We start from the raw sequence: 17,903 nt of genomic DNA, 5'->3' as shown, positions 1-17,903 counted from the left end.
CCATCGGGACCTCAACCAATTATACCAACACGTCCCAAACTACATTACAAACTCAGTCGAGCCTTCAAATCATATCAAACAATATCAAAACTATGAATCACCCTCCAATTCAAACCTAATGAACTTTGAAGCTTCAAACTTCTACCTTCGATGCCGAAACCTATCAAATCACGTCTGATTGACCTCAATGTTTGCACTCAAGTCATAATTGAAATTACAGACCTACTCCAACTTCCGAAATCAGAATTTAACCCCGATATCAAAAAGTCCCCTCCCGGTCAAACTCTCCAAAAACCTTCAAATTTCTAACTTTCGCCAAATGACCCTGAAATGACCTACGGACCTCCAAATCCACTTTCGGACGTGCTCCCAATACCATAATCACCATATGGGGCTATTCTCAGACTCAGAATCCCATAATCACCATACCATAAATGCACTCCAACCCAAATTTATGAAATTCTTCCAAAATGCCAACTTTCACAATAGGCGCCGAAACGCTCCCAGGTCATCCAAAATACGATACGGACATACGCCCAAGTCCAAAATTATCATATAAACCTGTTGGAACCTTCCAATCACAATTCCAAGGTCGTTTACTCAAAAAGCAAACCTTAGTCAATTCTTCCAACTTAAGGCTTCCGAAATTAGAATTTTCTTTCCAATTCAACTGCGAACTTCTCGAAATTCAATTCTGACCACGCGCACAAGTTATAATACCTGAAGTGAAGCTACTCAAGGCCTCAAAATACTGAACGACACGCTGGAGCTCAAAATGACCGATCAGGTCATTACAGACTATGCATTTACAATCTCCAATTCAAGAAGCCAATGTTATACAACAAGGAGACGATTGCAATAAAGATTTCAGTGGTATTATATATTACAATATAATTGTAGGGAAAAAACAATAGCTTTCATATAAGTTTCAATTTTCCCAAAATAATGGATGCAACCAACATACAATGTTGTTCTTTTGTTTTTAATTTTGTAGGTGAACCAGTCGACTACATCAATGTAGGTGATTCGGATAATGACTCTAGGTCTAGAAAAAGAGCAGTAACACTTGATGATTTTGAGATACCAGAGAACTTCTCACATATTGTTAAGTTTAGCGAGATTAAAGAAGATGAAACAACCCCGTTGCATCAAGGAAGAACAAGGGTTCCTGAAAAGCATACCAGATCTCACTTTCTCCCTTATTTAAGTTATGGGGGAAGCACTTCTGTTGAACCTCCTAGAATTTTCAACATCAAGCATCTATTTACTAGGGTTATTGGCGACGATGTTGATCCTCACTTGTTGGAAGAATTTAATAAGTGGTTATATTTAGGTACCGACATGATTTCAAAGAGGTTAGATTATACACTTTTTTCATATTATCGAGTGCATACAATTTATGGATTTCCAATTGAAACTACATAATAATTGTACTTGTTATGTCGTTAAATAGGAAGAAGGCGCCTTATAATTTAAAAGATAACCAGCTCAACTTGTGGTTTGATCTTGGAGTGGAGAAAGTTGATAAAAAGGACTAGTTTTATACTTTGGCACATCCTGGGCAAATCCTCAACAACACGATACACACATACCCTGCAGAAATTTAATGATTAGATGTAGTATTCTGTTATTTTAGATATCTGTAGATTTTTTGTTTGAAAATTATAGTTAAATTGTATTCAACATTGAGAAATAATGAAATCTATTTTTTTTGTAGCACATTGATGTTATACTATTTGAGGAAGAGAGAAAAGTATGGTCCTGAAAATAAAATACGGTTTACAACTACTGACTATATCTTCAAGACTAGAATTGAACAAATTTATGAGAGGTACATTAATGCTCCTGCCGATAGGAAGCCTGCTGTTGTCAAACTCCAGAATGTCGTATCACAATACATATTGAGGTACCGATTACTTGCAAATGTTGCATGGGACAAAGTTGATTTGTAATTATGACCATAAACATTGTGGAGAAATTTCATTGGTTGTTGCTTGTATTTGACATTACCGATAGGGTTCTATATGTTTATGATTCTATGGTCTCTTTACAAAATCACAAACTTATTGAATCTGTTGTCGACAAGTTTGCTATTATGATCCCCATCTACTTGTCATGCACTGGCTTCTATGGCAAGCGCCCAAACATCAACTATAAGAACACAAAGGCATATATTGAAAAAGGTGTTACTTACCCTCTTGACATTCACTAGTTGGTCGGTGAGATACCCCAGCAAAAAGAGGGATCACTGTATGTGCTGATTTTCCTTCGATTTAACCAATTATAATTTACATTGAATGCTAAATCTTTTCCCCTATTATTTTTCGCAGTGACTGTGGTGTATACGTGTGTCGCCATTTGCAGAATATGACAGTATTAGAGAGCTATCGATTTCAAAGGAAGACCTTTCTGATAGTGATCAATACTGTAGATGCTATGGAGCGCTCCTTTGGGATTATACTAGGAAAAAGAAAGAGCTTGGTGCAATTAGTGAAGGTGAGGTGACTGGCAGATTAGCAAGAAGAAAAAGGTGTACCAGCTGTGAAGGAGAGAACACGAGTCTGAAATAAAAGAATTAGTTGCCCTTTTCAGTAGAAGAATTGTAGTTAAAGTGTTTAGTTGTAGCTAAATTGTAGTAAAGTTGTAGGAAAAAGAATTAGTTTCCCTTTTTGGTTGAAAGTTATTAGTACTTGATCTCGATATTGGTATTATATAATTTCTTTACAGCATAACTACAACTATGTCTACAACTACTATACAAAAATACATAATCTATTTACTTTTAGTAGTATTGTTAGGAAAGGCTGAAACGTAATAAATAAACCCAATGTTTGAACAAAACAACTACAAATCAATTGCATTAAGAGTTAAAATCTATTTAGCAAACATTCATTGTAAGAGACAATCTTTATTCAAATTAGCAACACAATTACACCACAACTATAATTCTCCAGAACAGAAAAAATATAACTTAATATGTCTTAAAGGACAAATTATCATCAACAGTACTCAGTAAAAAAAATCTTTAAACTATATCAATTTTTATTTCTTTTTTGGGAGCATTCCTACAAGAACTTTTGGTATGCCCTTCTAGTCCGCAATTGCCACATGAAACCTTGTACTTTTTTGCATTTACTTCATCATATGGTTTGTATATTTATTTTTGAGGTCTCTCTGACTGCCTTTTCCCAGTAGGTGGCATTACAACTTCTTCAACTATATGTTGTAGCACATTCTATTTGCTTTCATCAGACATCGAGTCTATTGGTATTTCATAAGTCTGCATAAGGCTCTCCCTCATGTAATAAGGAGAACATTAGTTTTCATAAGACTCGTTCCTGTGCCTCAAAGCCGCCAAAGCATGTGGACAAGAAAGTTCATCAAGCTGGAATTGTCCATAACTACATCTCTTGTTTTGAAGGCAAACAATGAAGAACTTCACACCATCTATTACAATATGTATGTAATATGTTGAAGCCTTCATATACAATTTTATTACAAACACACAATAAGTTGTCAGCAACAAATACAAAATAAAATAACTACAATTATACAATAACATTTCTATAATTATCAGTATATATTTAGTTTGATGAAATCAATGATCTGATGTTATTGGCCATAACTTATTCTCACACTACAACAAAATGGGACTTTAGCGGTAATTATTTAGTGGCAATAAATTAATTGCTGACAATTTATTTGCGGAAGACAAATATTAGCGGCCAATGGATATTAGTCGGTAAATATTTATTTTTGGTATTCCCTCCAATTTTTAATTTTTCCTCTAAATCCTCTCCCGCGTAAACATTATACCCTCTCATACCCGGAAATTACAATTAAAGAAAAACAATTCCTAAGGCAAGCTCTCTAAATATCCATCGGCAACCAAATTGACGGCCACCATCAGATTGTTGGTAAGTATCTCTATTTTTCTTTAGGTATTACCATCATGTGGATCGACTATATTAGAGTCAGTGTATGGTACAAAAACAAAGTTTGAATCTCGCATCAGATTGCAAAAGCCAACGAATATGATGAGTTTTTTTTTTGGTTACTTTGTTGATGGGTTTCTATAATTTTTATCTCCCATCTCAATAACTACAAGAACGCACATAGCAATTACGTTGTCTGAGTTTTGCAATTCAACAATTATAACAAAACCCAAAGCGCCAGACTACTCCTCAGACATCGGATAACCATTATACTCAGTTCCCAAGCCATCGTCTTGAAACTTCTAATTCGGTTGATGAAATTTTCTAATTGCTGAGTGTAAGATTTTTGATTTCCGAAGATTTAATTCTTGAAAGAGAATTTTCTTAGTATCTTTTCTAATTTGGTATTGTTGGTTTATATAATTTTCTAGCTTCCAATTTCTATGAAACTATTTTTTCAATAATCAAATCATACCACCTACTGATTGCTGCAATGTAGATGATTTTATAGCATAATTTTCCATATTGCATTATAAATTTAGTGATTTAACTTCATTATTTTTATATTCTAGATCTCTAGTTGTTGAGATTTTATAGAAAATCTAGTGCGATATAATAAGTTTTTTTCTCTCTAATATATATTTTAGAAAAACATTCATCTGCCAGAGCATTTGTGATTGTATCAAGAGGAAGAGGTTGAATATGAACACGCTATTTATTTCAGTAAATCTAAAATTGAAAATAAATTATGTGTGTTTTAATATATAAAAAAATAATGTGAGTTTTTGAGATTTTATAAACTTAAGAATGCCCACCTACATCGACTGCGATATAACTAGTACTATTTGCGCATCTTCTTTGGTATTCCTTCTTCACTGGTTCATATAATAAAGTTGATGTAATTCAATTTTTGAGAAGTGTGTCTTGGATAATTTCTGATGATATTTCTTGAACTTGTGTGCTATGGATTTATATATTAAGAAGATGATCTATTGAGTATTTGAAGTCGATTTGTGATTTGTGATGTCCTAACTATGGTAGTTTGTGATTTGTAGAGATAATTTTCTTTTGTGTTAGCTATGTTGTGATTTGTGATCTTTGGATGCTGTGAAATTGGCGGGAAACTGATTGGATTGATTCCTCTGTATTTCCTAATGTTATATATTTACTTTCGATTGTTATAAGCTATTCATTGCAGATTATACTTCAAAGAAAATTTCGTTAATTTAAGCGTAAGGTAATTCTATTTGAATTATGAATTTAGGTGGATGTGAACTATTCAGTCATAAGGTAATTTTAGTAGTTAGATTCTTGTTACTAAAATTAGTTCGTTTTCTTTATAGTTCTATCCTTACTGGTACTATGGATGTGGATTTCGCAGTTTAATCCTTTGTTTGAATGAATAACTCATTCAAATTTATTATGCTTAAATCAATTTAATGGAGTTACTTGCATTTGTTATTTATGTTTAGTTATCTATGATGGAATCAACCTCAATTATCTTTTATCTTTTCTGCTTCTTCCTCGTTTCTTAAGTCACTAAGAAATTCTCCTCTTTTTACTAATGTATTTTTAGCTCTTATAATAATTGCAGAAAATAAAAGAATATCTTGAATGTCATGGACATTTCTAGAAATAAAAGATGGATGTATTCTGACAGAGTTAGTAAAGAATACTTAGACGGAGTCAAGGACTTTTTAAACCACGCATTTTCTGAAAAACAAGATGGATTTTTTTTTATGTCCTTGTATGGAATGTGTGCTTATCCATCAAGTAAATCGGGCCACAACATATGCTCAAATTGAGTTTAATGGTATTATGCCTTCATATGATGCTTGGTTTTGTCATGGGGAGTCTCTAAAGGCATCAAATAATACTCAAGTAAATAATCGCAACCAATCAACTTTAAGGGGCGATGATATGAGAGGAATGATACATGATGTCTTTGGAGGCTTTACACATTTCATGGAGACTAGCGTTAGTTAAAGGGGTCAGATGGAACCAAACCTACAAGAAAATACTACTCATCCATCTAGAAATCAATCTCATCTAGAGGTGAATAAGTTTGAATGGCTCATGAAGGAATCAAACGAAGAACTATATCCTGGATGCAAGATGTTTAGCAAACTATTCTTTTTGCTGTATATCTATCGTACAAAATGCATGTTCAAATGGTCAAGCGAGTATTTTAATGCTTTACTTGGACTATTGAAGGATGCGTTGCCTGAAGGTGAAACATTGCCTCCTTCTTTCTATGAGACCAAAAAGATAGTCGAAAGCTTGGGCTTAAAGTATGAAAAGATTCATGTTTGTCCCAATGATTGCATGCTTTTTAGGAAAGAGCTTTCTAATAAGAATGTCAATAAATGCAAAATTTGTGGGGCTTCTAGATGGAAAAATAATGTTAGAAAAAGTTTAGCCAAGGTCCTAAGGTATTTTCCTTTAAATCCAAGGTTGTAGAGATTGTTTATGTATTCAGAAACTTCTAAAGCAATGCGATGAAATCATGAAGAGCGCAACAAAGATGGAGTTCTAAGACATCCTGAAGATTATGAAGCTTGGAAGAGTTTTGATAGTAAATATCCCAAATTTGTTGGAGATCCTCGCAATATCTGCCTAGGATTAGCTTCTGATGGGTTTAATCCATTTGGTACAATGCGAACTATTCATAGTACATGGCCAGTTATTTTAATACCATATAATCTTCCACCATGGATGTGCATGAAGCAAGAGTTTTTCATTCTGTCCTTACTTATTCCTGGACCAAAAGCGCCTGGCAATAATATTGATGTCTTTTTGCAACTTTTAATAGAAGATTTAAATGAATTATGGGATGTCGGGGAAGAAACATATGATTCCTCTACTAAGAAGATATTTCAAATGCGAGCAGCTCTTATGTGGACTATAAATAATTTTCCAGCATATGGTACTCTCTCTGGATAGTGCACTTATGGTTGGTTTGCATGCCCTTCTTGCAACATAAACACTCAATCTAGAAGGCTTAAACATGCCAAAAAGTTTTGTTACATGGGGCATCAACGCTTCTTGAAGTCGGGATATATATATCGGAATGATGCAAAATCGTTTGATGGGACTAAAGAAATAAGACCTGCACTTTGTCCAGTATCTGGGTCACTAGTGCTGAATCAAATTAAAAATATAAAATTTACTCTCGGCCAATCGAGTGAAGGGGTAAGTGGGGTAATGAAAAATACATGAAAAACGAGGAGCATTTTTTTTATCTTCCTTATTAGGAGTCTAACTTGGTGCGCCATGATCTTGATATGATGCACATAGAAAAGAATGTATGTGATAACTTAATTTATACACTATTGGATCTTGGTAAGAAATCTAAAAACAATTTAGAAGCTCGTCTGGACTTGAAGGAGATGAAAATAAGACCAAGCTTATGGCCTCAATATCTGGCTAGTGTGAGAGCATATCTTCTTGCTACTTTCTTCATAATGTCTCCGAATGAAAAGGAGTTATTTTATGAAGTACTACAAAATGCCAAGTTTCCACATGGCTATGCATCTAATATCTCACGTTGCATCCGCAAACGAAAGATATATGGGCTAAAAACTCATGATTGCCATGTTATAATGCAAGAACTTCTTCCTCTTGCCTTACGAAGATCAATAGATAAAAGAGTCAGTTCAGTTATAATTGAACTATGCACGTTCTTTCGTGTTTTGTGTAGAAAAGAGCTAAAACTAGACGAGATTTAAAGTTACTTGAAGAAAAAAATCGAGAAACCTTGTCTACGATGGAGAAACTCTTTCTTCCAGGGTTCTTTACTGTTATGGTTCACTTGGTTATTCACTTAGTAACTGAGGCTAAACATGCGGGGCCAGTACATTATCGCTGGATGTACCCAATTGAAAGGTATGAAGAATACTGGTGAATTTTTATTAGATATATTTAGTTGTTAGATATTATAATATCAAACTAATAATATTACTTTATTTCATATAGGTACTTGGGTACGTTAAAATCATATGTTCGTAATCGTGCATGCCTAGAAGGTTCAATAGCAGAAGCATATATAGCAAATGAATGCTTGGCATTTTGCTCACGATATTTGGAGGGCGGAGATTCAAGGTCTTATTGCTCAAGAAAATGCGATGACAACATTGAGCATGAAACTAGTAAAGAAGAATGTCTTTTTCCTACTGTTGGAGAGTCCTGTGGTGGAGTAGATGTATTTGTGTCACGACCCAAAATTCCCACCTTCCGACCGTGATGGCGCTTAACATTTCATTTGCTAGGTAAGCCAACGTTAGAATAATATTAACTAATTTTTAAACAATCTTTAAATTATTAATAATCAAGGAAACAAAAGCGGAAGCAAAGTTTGAAATATAGTGAAATAATTCATAAAATTAACGGTGTCTAAATACCTTCCCAGAATTGGTGTCACAAGTACACGAGATTCTAGAATAAATACAAATAAAGGTCTGAATAAATAAAGTTGTCTGAAAATAAACACACAACTAAAGTAAAATAGACGGGGACTTCAGAACTGCGGATGCTATGCAGTTATACCTCAAGTCTCCTCTGGTAGCTGAAATCTGAGCAAGTTTATGGTACGCCACTGGGACCAACTCCAAAATCTGCACAAGAAGTGCAGAGTGTAGTGTCAGTACAACCGACCCCATGTACTGGTAAGTGCTGAGCCTAACCTCGACGAAGTAGTGACGAGGCTAAGGCGGTTCACTTACATTAACTTGTACGCAATATTGATAACAACAACAAATAATAGAAATAAATTAGGTAACTCATTTATAATAATTGAAGCCAGCTCAGCAGTCATAATTCATTATTATTTCAACCGATTCTGTTGCAGCGTGCAACCCGCTCTCACAATGTATTCACATTCAATTCTGTTGCAGCGTGCAACCCGCTCTCTCAATATATTCCCTTTAATCAAGTCTGTCATGTATTTATTTCAATCAAGTATATATATAGACCTTTAAATAAGTCTGTTGCGGCGTGCAACCCGATCCTCCAATATTAACTTTTTAATAAGTCTGTTGCGGCGTGAAACCCAATCCTCCAATATTAACTTTTTAAAGTCTGTTGTGGCGTGCAACCCGATCTTCCAATATTGACTTTTTAATAAGTTTGTTGCGGCGTGCAACCTGATCCTCCAATATTGACTTTTTAATAAGTTTGTTGCGGCGTGCAACCCGATACTCCAATATATATCCTTTTCAATCAATTTTGTTGCGGCGTGCAACCCGCTCCTCCAACATATTCATTTACCAATTCTTATAGAAAATATTTTCCCGATAAATGCAACAATTAATATAAAACTATAAGACAACAAGCATACAATAATTATGATTTAATTATCAAACAAATAATGACAAATAGCAAATTTCTATGGAAATCAGGGAGAAAATAAGCAGTTTAATATTTAATATGCGAAATGTCAAATAACAATTAAGACAGATAATTCAAATAGCATGTAACAATTAATGAGAGAATTCAAGGATTAATGTTTGACAAAGAATATGAGAGAAACAATTATTATAATAATTAATTCATGATTTAAAATAATTTATGATTTTTCAAGTAAATAGGCAAACAATCAATTTGACGACATATAGACACTCATCACCTCGCCTATACGTCGTTCACATGTATTTCACATAACAAATAATTTAAGGGTTATATTCCCTCAAGTCAAGGTTAACCCCGGCACTTACCTCGCTTTGTAAATTCCAATCAATTACTCAACCACAACCTTTCCTTTTAAATTTTCCTCCAAAAGCTTCAAATCTATTCATAAACAATTCAATATATTCAATACTAATCATAGGAATTAATTTCATATGAATTTACACATTTTTCGGATAAAATCCGAAATATATTAAAATATTTGACAATGGGACCCATATCTCAAATACCGGAAAAACTCACGAAATCCGAACACTCGTTCTGATACGAGTTCAACCATATAAAATTTACTCAATTCCGATATCAAATGGACCTTCAAATCTTAATTTTTCGTTTTTGGAAAGTTATACAAAAATTCCAATTTCTTCCATCTAAATCCGAAATAAATGATGAATATAAGCTTAAATTTATGAAATACAATCACTATATGATAAAGAACACTTACCCAGTTCGAAATCATGAAAAACTCCTTTGAAATCGCCCCTAAGCCGAGTTATAATTGAGGGTTTTTGAAAAATGGGAAAAATCCCGTTTTGGTTCTGTTTTAAGTCACACGGGTCAGGCCTTCTTCGCGTTCGCGAAGGTCCTGTCGCATTTGCGATGAGTAGCAGCCTGTGGCTTTCGCGTTCGCGAAGGCTTTCCCCCCCCTGCCCTTCACGTTCACGAGGCATTGCTGGCGTTCGCGAGGCATTGCTGGCGTTCGCGAGGCATTGCTGGCGTTCGCGAGGCATTGCTGGCGTTCGCGAGACATTGCTCGCGTTCACGATAAAGGAATGATCAATCTTCACCCAGATGTGCCTAACACTACGCGTTCGCGAGGAGCTGGTCGCGTTCGTGAAGGGTAATGCCCCGATCGCTTCGCGTTCACGACCAAGCCTTTGCGTTCGCGAAGAAGAAAACTTCAGCTGCCCAGTTTACTCTTCGCGTTCGCGAGAGTACCTTCACGAACGCGAAGAAGGACATGCCAGAATACCTGCTGCAGCAAAATACCAGATTTTCAAAGTCCAAAACATCCCGTAGCCTATCTGAAACTCACCCCCGAGCCCTCGAGGCTCCAAACCAAACATGCTCACAAGTCCTAAAATATCATACGAACTTGCTCGTGCGATCAAATCGCCAAAATAACACCTAGAACTACGAATCGGACACCAAATCAAAGGATTTTTTTCAAGAAAACTTTAAAACTTATATTTTTACAACCGGACGACCGAATCACGTCAAATCAACTCCGATTCTTACCAAATTCGGCAGACAAGTCATAAATATAGTGGACCTATACCGGGCTCCGGAACCAAATACGGACCCGAGGTCAATAAATCCAACATCAGTAATTTCTTAGAAATCATTAAGCTTTCAAGCTTTTAATTTTTCATCAAAATTCCATATCTCGGGCTAGGGACCTCGGAATTTGATTCCGGGCATACGCCCAAGTCCCAAATCACGATACGGACCTATCGGAATTGTCAAAACTCTGATCCGGGTTGTTTGCTCAAAATATTGACCAAAGTCAACTTAGTTGAGTTTTATAGTTTTATTTCACATTTTAATCCATTTTTCACATAAAAACTTTTCGAAAAATTATTCGGACTGCGCACGCAAGTCGAGGAATCATAAATGGTGCTTTTCAAGGTCTTAAAACACATAATTACTTATTAAATTTAAAGATGACATTTTGGGTCATCACATTCTCCACCTCTAAAACAACCGTTCGTCCTCGAACGGAGTTAGAGGAAAAAAGTACCTGAGCTGGTGAATAAGTGTGGATATTTACTCTGCATGTCTGACTCGGACTCCCAGGTAGATTCCTCTATTGCACCCGAACTGAAGGATAACTCTTTGACCTCAACTGTCGGACCTGCCGGGCTAGAATAGCCATCGGCTCCTCCTCGTAAGTCAAATCTTTGTCCAATTGGACTGAGCTGAAATCTAACACATGAGACGGATCACCATGATATTTCTGGAGCATAGACACATGGAACACCGAATGAACCACTGATAAACTAAGTGGTAATGCAAGCCTATAGGCTACTTCACCCACCCTTTCTAGAATTTCAAAGGGCCAGATATACCTAGGACTCAACTTGCCCTTCTTTTCGAACCTCATTACACCTTTCATAGGTGAAACTCGGAGCAATATTCGTTCTCCAACCATGAATGCGATATCACGAACTTTACGATCGGCATAACTCTTTTGCCTAGACTGAGCTGTGCGAAGTCGATCCTGAATAATCTTGATCTTATCCAAGGCATCACATACCAAATCGGTACCCAACAACCGAGCCTCTCCCGGTTCAAACCAACCAACTGGCGATCGACATCGCCTTCCGTATAATGCCTCATATGAAGCCATCTGAATGCTTGACTGGTAGCTATTATTATAAGCAAACTCTGCAAGTAGTAAGAAATGATCCTAAGAAACTCCAAAGTCTATAACACAAGCGCAGAGCATATCTTCCAATATCTGAATAGTGCGCTCTGACTGTCCGTCTGTCTGTGGATGAAATGTTGTACTCAACTCCACCCGCATGCCTAACTCACACTGTACAGCCCTCCAGAAATGTGAGGTAAACTGCGTACCTCGATCTGAAATAATAGACACGGGCACACCGTGAAGGCGGACAATCTCACCAATGTAAATTTCAGCTAACCTCTCTGAGGAATAGGTAACTGCCACTGGAATGAAATGGGTTGACTTGGTCAACCTATCCACAATGACCCAAACTACGTCAAATTTTCTCTGAGTCCGTGGGAGCCCAACAACAAAATCCATAGTGATACGCTCCCACTTCCACTCCGGAATTTCTAACTTCTGAAGCAAACCACCAGGTCTCTGATGCTCGTACTTAACTTGCTGACAATTCAGATACCGAGCTACATGTGCAACTATATCCTTTTTCATTCTACTCCACCAATAATGTTTGCCGCAAATCTTGATACATTTTGGCGGTACCTGGATGAATAGAATATCTGGAACTGTGTGCTTCTTCAAGAATTAATTCACGAAGCCCACCCACATTAGGAACACAAATACGACCCTGCATTCACAGAACCCCATCTTCCCCCACAACAACATATTTGGCATCACCGTGCCACACCGTTTCCTTAAGGACAAGTAAGTGAGGATCATCATACTGCCTCAAATTAAGATATTTTTGTTTGAACAGATACTGGAGGCAACGATGATTAGTAAATACCTCACACGAGACACCGTAGAGATAATGCCTCCAAATTTTCAGCGCATGAACAATGGCTGCCAATTCTAAGTCATGAACAAGATAATTATTCTCGTGAACTTTCAACTGCCACGACGCATATGCAATTACCTTGACATCTTGCATTAATACTGCACCAAGCCAAATGTGAGATGCGTCACAATATACCGTATACGATCCTGAACCTGTGGGTAATACCAACACTGGCGTCGTAGTCAAAGCGTTCTTGAGCTCTTGAAAGCTCAACTCACACTCGTCTGACCATCTGAATAGAACACCCTTCTAGGTTAGTCTGGTCAATGTGTTTGCTATAGATGAAAACTCTTCCACGAACCGACGATAATAACCTGCCAAACCTAAGAAACTCCGGATCTCTGTAACCGAAGTAGGTTTAGGCCAATTCTGAACAGCCTCAATCTTCTAAGGATCCACTATTATGCCTTCTGCCGATACAACATGTCCTAAAAAGGCAACTGAGTCTAACCAAAACTCACATTTTGAAAATTTGGCATATAACTGATTATTTTTCAAGGTATGAAGCACACTTCGAAGATACTTCTCATGCTCCTCTCGACTGCTGGAGTAAATCAAGATATCATCAATGAATACAACCACAAAAGAATCCAAATAAGGCTTGAACACCCGATTCATCAAATCCATAAATGTTTTTGGAGCATTTGTCAACCCAAATGACATCACTAGGAACTCGTAATGCCCAAACCGAGTCCGAAAAGCTGTCTTAGGGACATCAGATGCCCTAATCTTCAACTGATGGTAACCAGATCTCAAATCAATCTTAGAAAATACCTTGGCACCCTGAAGCTGATCAAATAAGTCATCAATTCTTGGCAGCGGATATTTGTTTTTGATAGTGGCCTTGTTCAACTGCCGATAGTCTATACACATCCGCATAGAGCAATCTTTCTTCTTTACAAATAGTACTGGTGTACCCCAGGGCGAGACACTAGGTCTAATGAATCCCTGATCAAGCAAGTCTTGTAACTGCTCTTTTAATTCTTTCAACTCTGGCGTGCCATACGATATGGTGGAATAGAAATGGGCTAAGTGCCCGGAGCCAAATCAATACATAAATCAATATCTCTGTCGGGTGACATCCCTGGCAGATCTGCAGGAACTACTTCTGAAAATTCACGAACAACTAGTACTGAGTCCATAGAAGGGACATCCGCACTGGGATCGCGAATATAAGCCAAATAGGCTAGAGACCCTCATATAAGAAATAACCCTACTGGCAGAATGGCTAGGAGTTCCTTTCCACTCTAACCGAGGTAACCCCGGCATAGCTAGGGTCACTATCTTGGCATGACAGTCCAATATAGGGGTGGCAACTGGGCCGGGCCCGGTCCTAAGTGGGCTTCGCGGGCCCGGTCCTACGTGGGCCGGTTCTAAGTGGGCCGGTCCTATACGGTCCGGTCCTAAACGGTCCTGGGCCTCGCGGGTTTATTGCTGTAACCGGCCCGGGACCGGGACCATGAACTAACGGGCCTGGGTTTAGTGGGCCGGTCCCGGTCCGGTTCCGGGCCTAAACGGGCCCAACAGAAACTTTTTATTTTTAATTTTTTTTTATAGAAGTTAGAGAAAAAAATAGTAATAAAGATATATAAGCTATATTCGATTTATATACTATATATACATCTTAATATATATATATACACATAGTATACATCTTAAGATATACTATATATATATAGTATAGTATAGTAGATCTTAATATATATATATACATCTTAAGATATATATATATATATATATATATATATATATATATATATATATATATATATATATATATATATATATATATGTATACTATACTATATGTATAGTTTAAGATATACTTTATATACATGTATATCTACTATATATATCTAGTATACTATGTATATATAGTATATCTTAAGATGTATATGTAGTATAGTATATATAGTATATCTTAATATGTATATATAGTATAGTATATATAGTATATCTTAAGATGTATATATAGTATATCGAATATAGTTTATATATCTTATGAGATGTATATATAGTATAGACTATAGTATAGACTATAGTATAGTATAAATATAAGCTTATATATATATATATATATACTATACTATATTACACTATATGTATAGCTTAAGATATACTATATATACATGTATATCTATTATATATATCTAGTATATCTAGTATACTATGTATATATAGTATATCTTAAGATGTATATATAGTATAGTATATATAGTATATCTTAAGATGTATATATCTACTGTATATATCTAGTATACTTAGTATATCTTAAGATATATATATAGTATATCTTAGTATACTTAGTATATAAGCTACATTCGATTTATATACTATATATACATCTTAAAATATACTATATATACATGTATATCTACTATATATATCTAGTATATCTAGTATACTTAGTATATCTTAAGATGTATATGTAGTATAGTATATATAGTATATCTTAAGATGTATATATAGTATAGTATATCTACTATATATGTCTAGTATACTATATATATATATATATAGTATATCTTAAGATGTATATATAGTATATCTTAAGATGTATATATAGTATATCTTAAGATGTATATATAGTATAGTATATATAGTATATCTTAAGATGTATATATAGTATAGTATATATAGTATATCTTAATATGTATATATAGTATAGTATATATAGTATATCTTAATATGTATATATAGTATAGTATATCTACTATATATATCTAGTATACTATGTATATATAGTATATCTTAAGATGTATATATAGTATATCTTAAGATATATATATAGTATAGTATATATAGTATATCTTAAGATGTATATATAGTATATAAATCGAATATAGCTTATATATAGTATACATATATATACTAAGATATACTATATATACATCTTAAGATATACTATATATACATGTATATCTACTATATATATCTAGTATACTATGTATACTATATGTATACTATACTATATGTATATTATATCTAGTATACTATGTATATATAGTATATTTTAAGATGTATATGTAGTATAGAGATATTCAAATCAATGCATTATATTTTTATTATAGCATTAAAAATCATGGCAATATCTTTCTTAGTCTTCCTCCCCCCTATGGAATGAGCACAACAAGGTGCTAATACCACCATTGAGAACAAAAAGAAACTAATCAAGATGTGCCAAAATACAAGTTACATATTAATTTACATGGTATCTCTTACAAATTTCATAAATCCTTCAAGGTTCGGAGGAATTTCCGTTGGTGGTGGCGGAAATGAAGCTTGCTCATCACCGCTTCCAGGCGAAGCATCATCCTCCGCAAGTTCAGCTAGCATTTCTTCATAAGCTTCGTCTACCTCTGGTTGTGATTCAGCAAGTCCAAAATTTCTTCTTTCCGAACGGATCCAATCTCTGAAAAGTACTGATTTTTCCAAGCTCTCCCTCATAGACGCTCTGTAATCACCGAGTTGAAGTCTTGCTTGACTGAAAGCGCTCTCTGATGCCACTGTTGAAGCTTGGATAGTTAAAATATCTAGGGCCATCCTTGAAAGAATTGGAAAGTGTTTTTCTTTGTCCTTCCACCATTCCAAAATATTAAAGGAGCCGTCGGGATTCACTTCCTCAATTCCCTGTGACAAATAAACTTCAAGCTCATTTAGTTGTGAAAAATCACTAGTACTAGAACCTTGAGAACCCCTGAACCCTGCCCAAGCACTAAGTGCTCTTACTCCCGCAGTTCTTTTAGATGATTGAGAACTAGAAGAAGAAGGAGTTGGAACATTTGGTCTAGCATGATCTAATGCAACTTGATAAGCATTATAAATAGTTTGAACATTTATTTTAATTGAGGCTATTGCGTTCGGAAGTTTAGACAACTCCTCATCTTCAAGTGCTAAACCATTATAAACAGTTTCATACCAAAATTGAGGACCTCCTAATTTCATAGTAGGATTTAACAATGCAGCAATACCATAAATAGGGGGAATAGGGAAAAAATATTTTTTAAACTTTTTTCTCATGGAATCAATAGCAAGTTGATAAATTTCTCCCCCATCTGAAAAATGATCAAATAAATTTGCAAGTTCTGCAATATAAACTAAACAATTAGAAATAGTAGGATAATATTGCCCAGAAAATTCATTTGTAGCAATATGAAATTTTTCTAAAAAATCTACAAGCATTTTAACATTAGCCCAATCCGCATTTGTAAGGTGCTCATCATCATCACTTACATGAGCATTAAACGTTGAGTTTATGGGGTTTCTATATTCATATGCAATAACTAAACTTTCATACATGTAATTCCATCTAGTTGGACAAGGTTTAGGAACCTTTCTTTCTCTTAGGCCAAATTCATCGCATCTTTTAAAATATTCTCTAAGTCTACTTCTACGATTTGAATAAAAAAGCCAATTAAGAGCCATTTTAACTTTTTCAATTTCAACATTTAAAATTCGCATGCCATCACCCACAATTAAATGGTAAATATGACAAATACATCTAACATGAAAAATATTACTAAATACAGGACTTAGTATCGTGGTAAGCAAGGCTACAGCATTTGTGTTACTAGTAGCATTATCCATTGAAACTGATATTATTTTATCACTAATGCAAAAATATCTACAAATATCCGCAATCGTGCTAGAAATAAACTGCCCTGTGTGACGTGAATTAATTATTCTATAAGCAATAATGCGCTTTTGCATTATCCAATGCTCATCAATCCAATGACTGGTAACAGTAAGATAATCACAGTCATTACCACTTCTACCAATATCAGTTGTAATAGCAAGACGACAATTTATATGAGTAAATAAATAGCGCAAATATTGTTCATATTCATGTTTATATTTATAAATATCACTCTTTACGGTTGTGCGAGGAAAACCTTTATAAGTAGGATTAAAAATTTTTCTAATATAATGCACAAAGTGGGGGTTAGAAGGAAAACTATAGGGTAAGCACATAACAGTGACCATTTTTGCCAATTCTTCCCGATCTTTTTTTGGATCATAATATAAAATACCACCGGTAACA

The sequence above is a fragment of the Nicotiana tomentosiformis genome, chromosome 1 (assembly GCF_000390325.3).
Source record: "Nicotiana tomentosiformis chromosome 1, ASM39032v3, whole genome shotgun sequence".
Taxonomy (NCBI): Eukaryota; Viridiplantae; Streptophyta; class Magnoliopsida; order Solanales; family Solanaceae; genus Nicotiana; species Nicotiana tomentosiformis.
Note: the sequence above shows the minus strand (reverse complement) of the source record.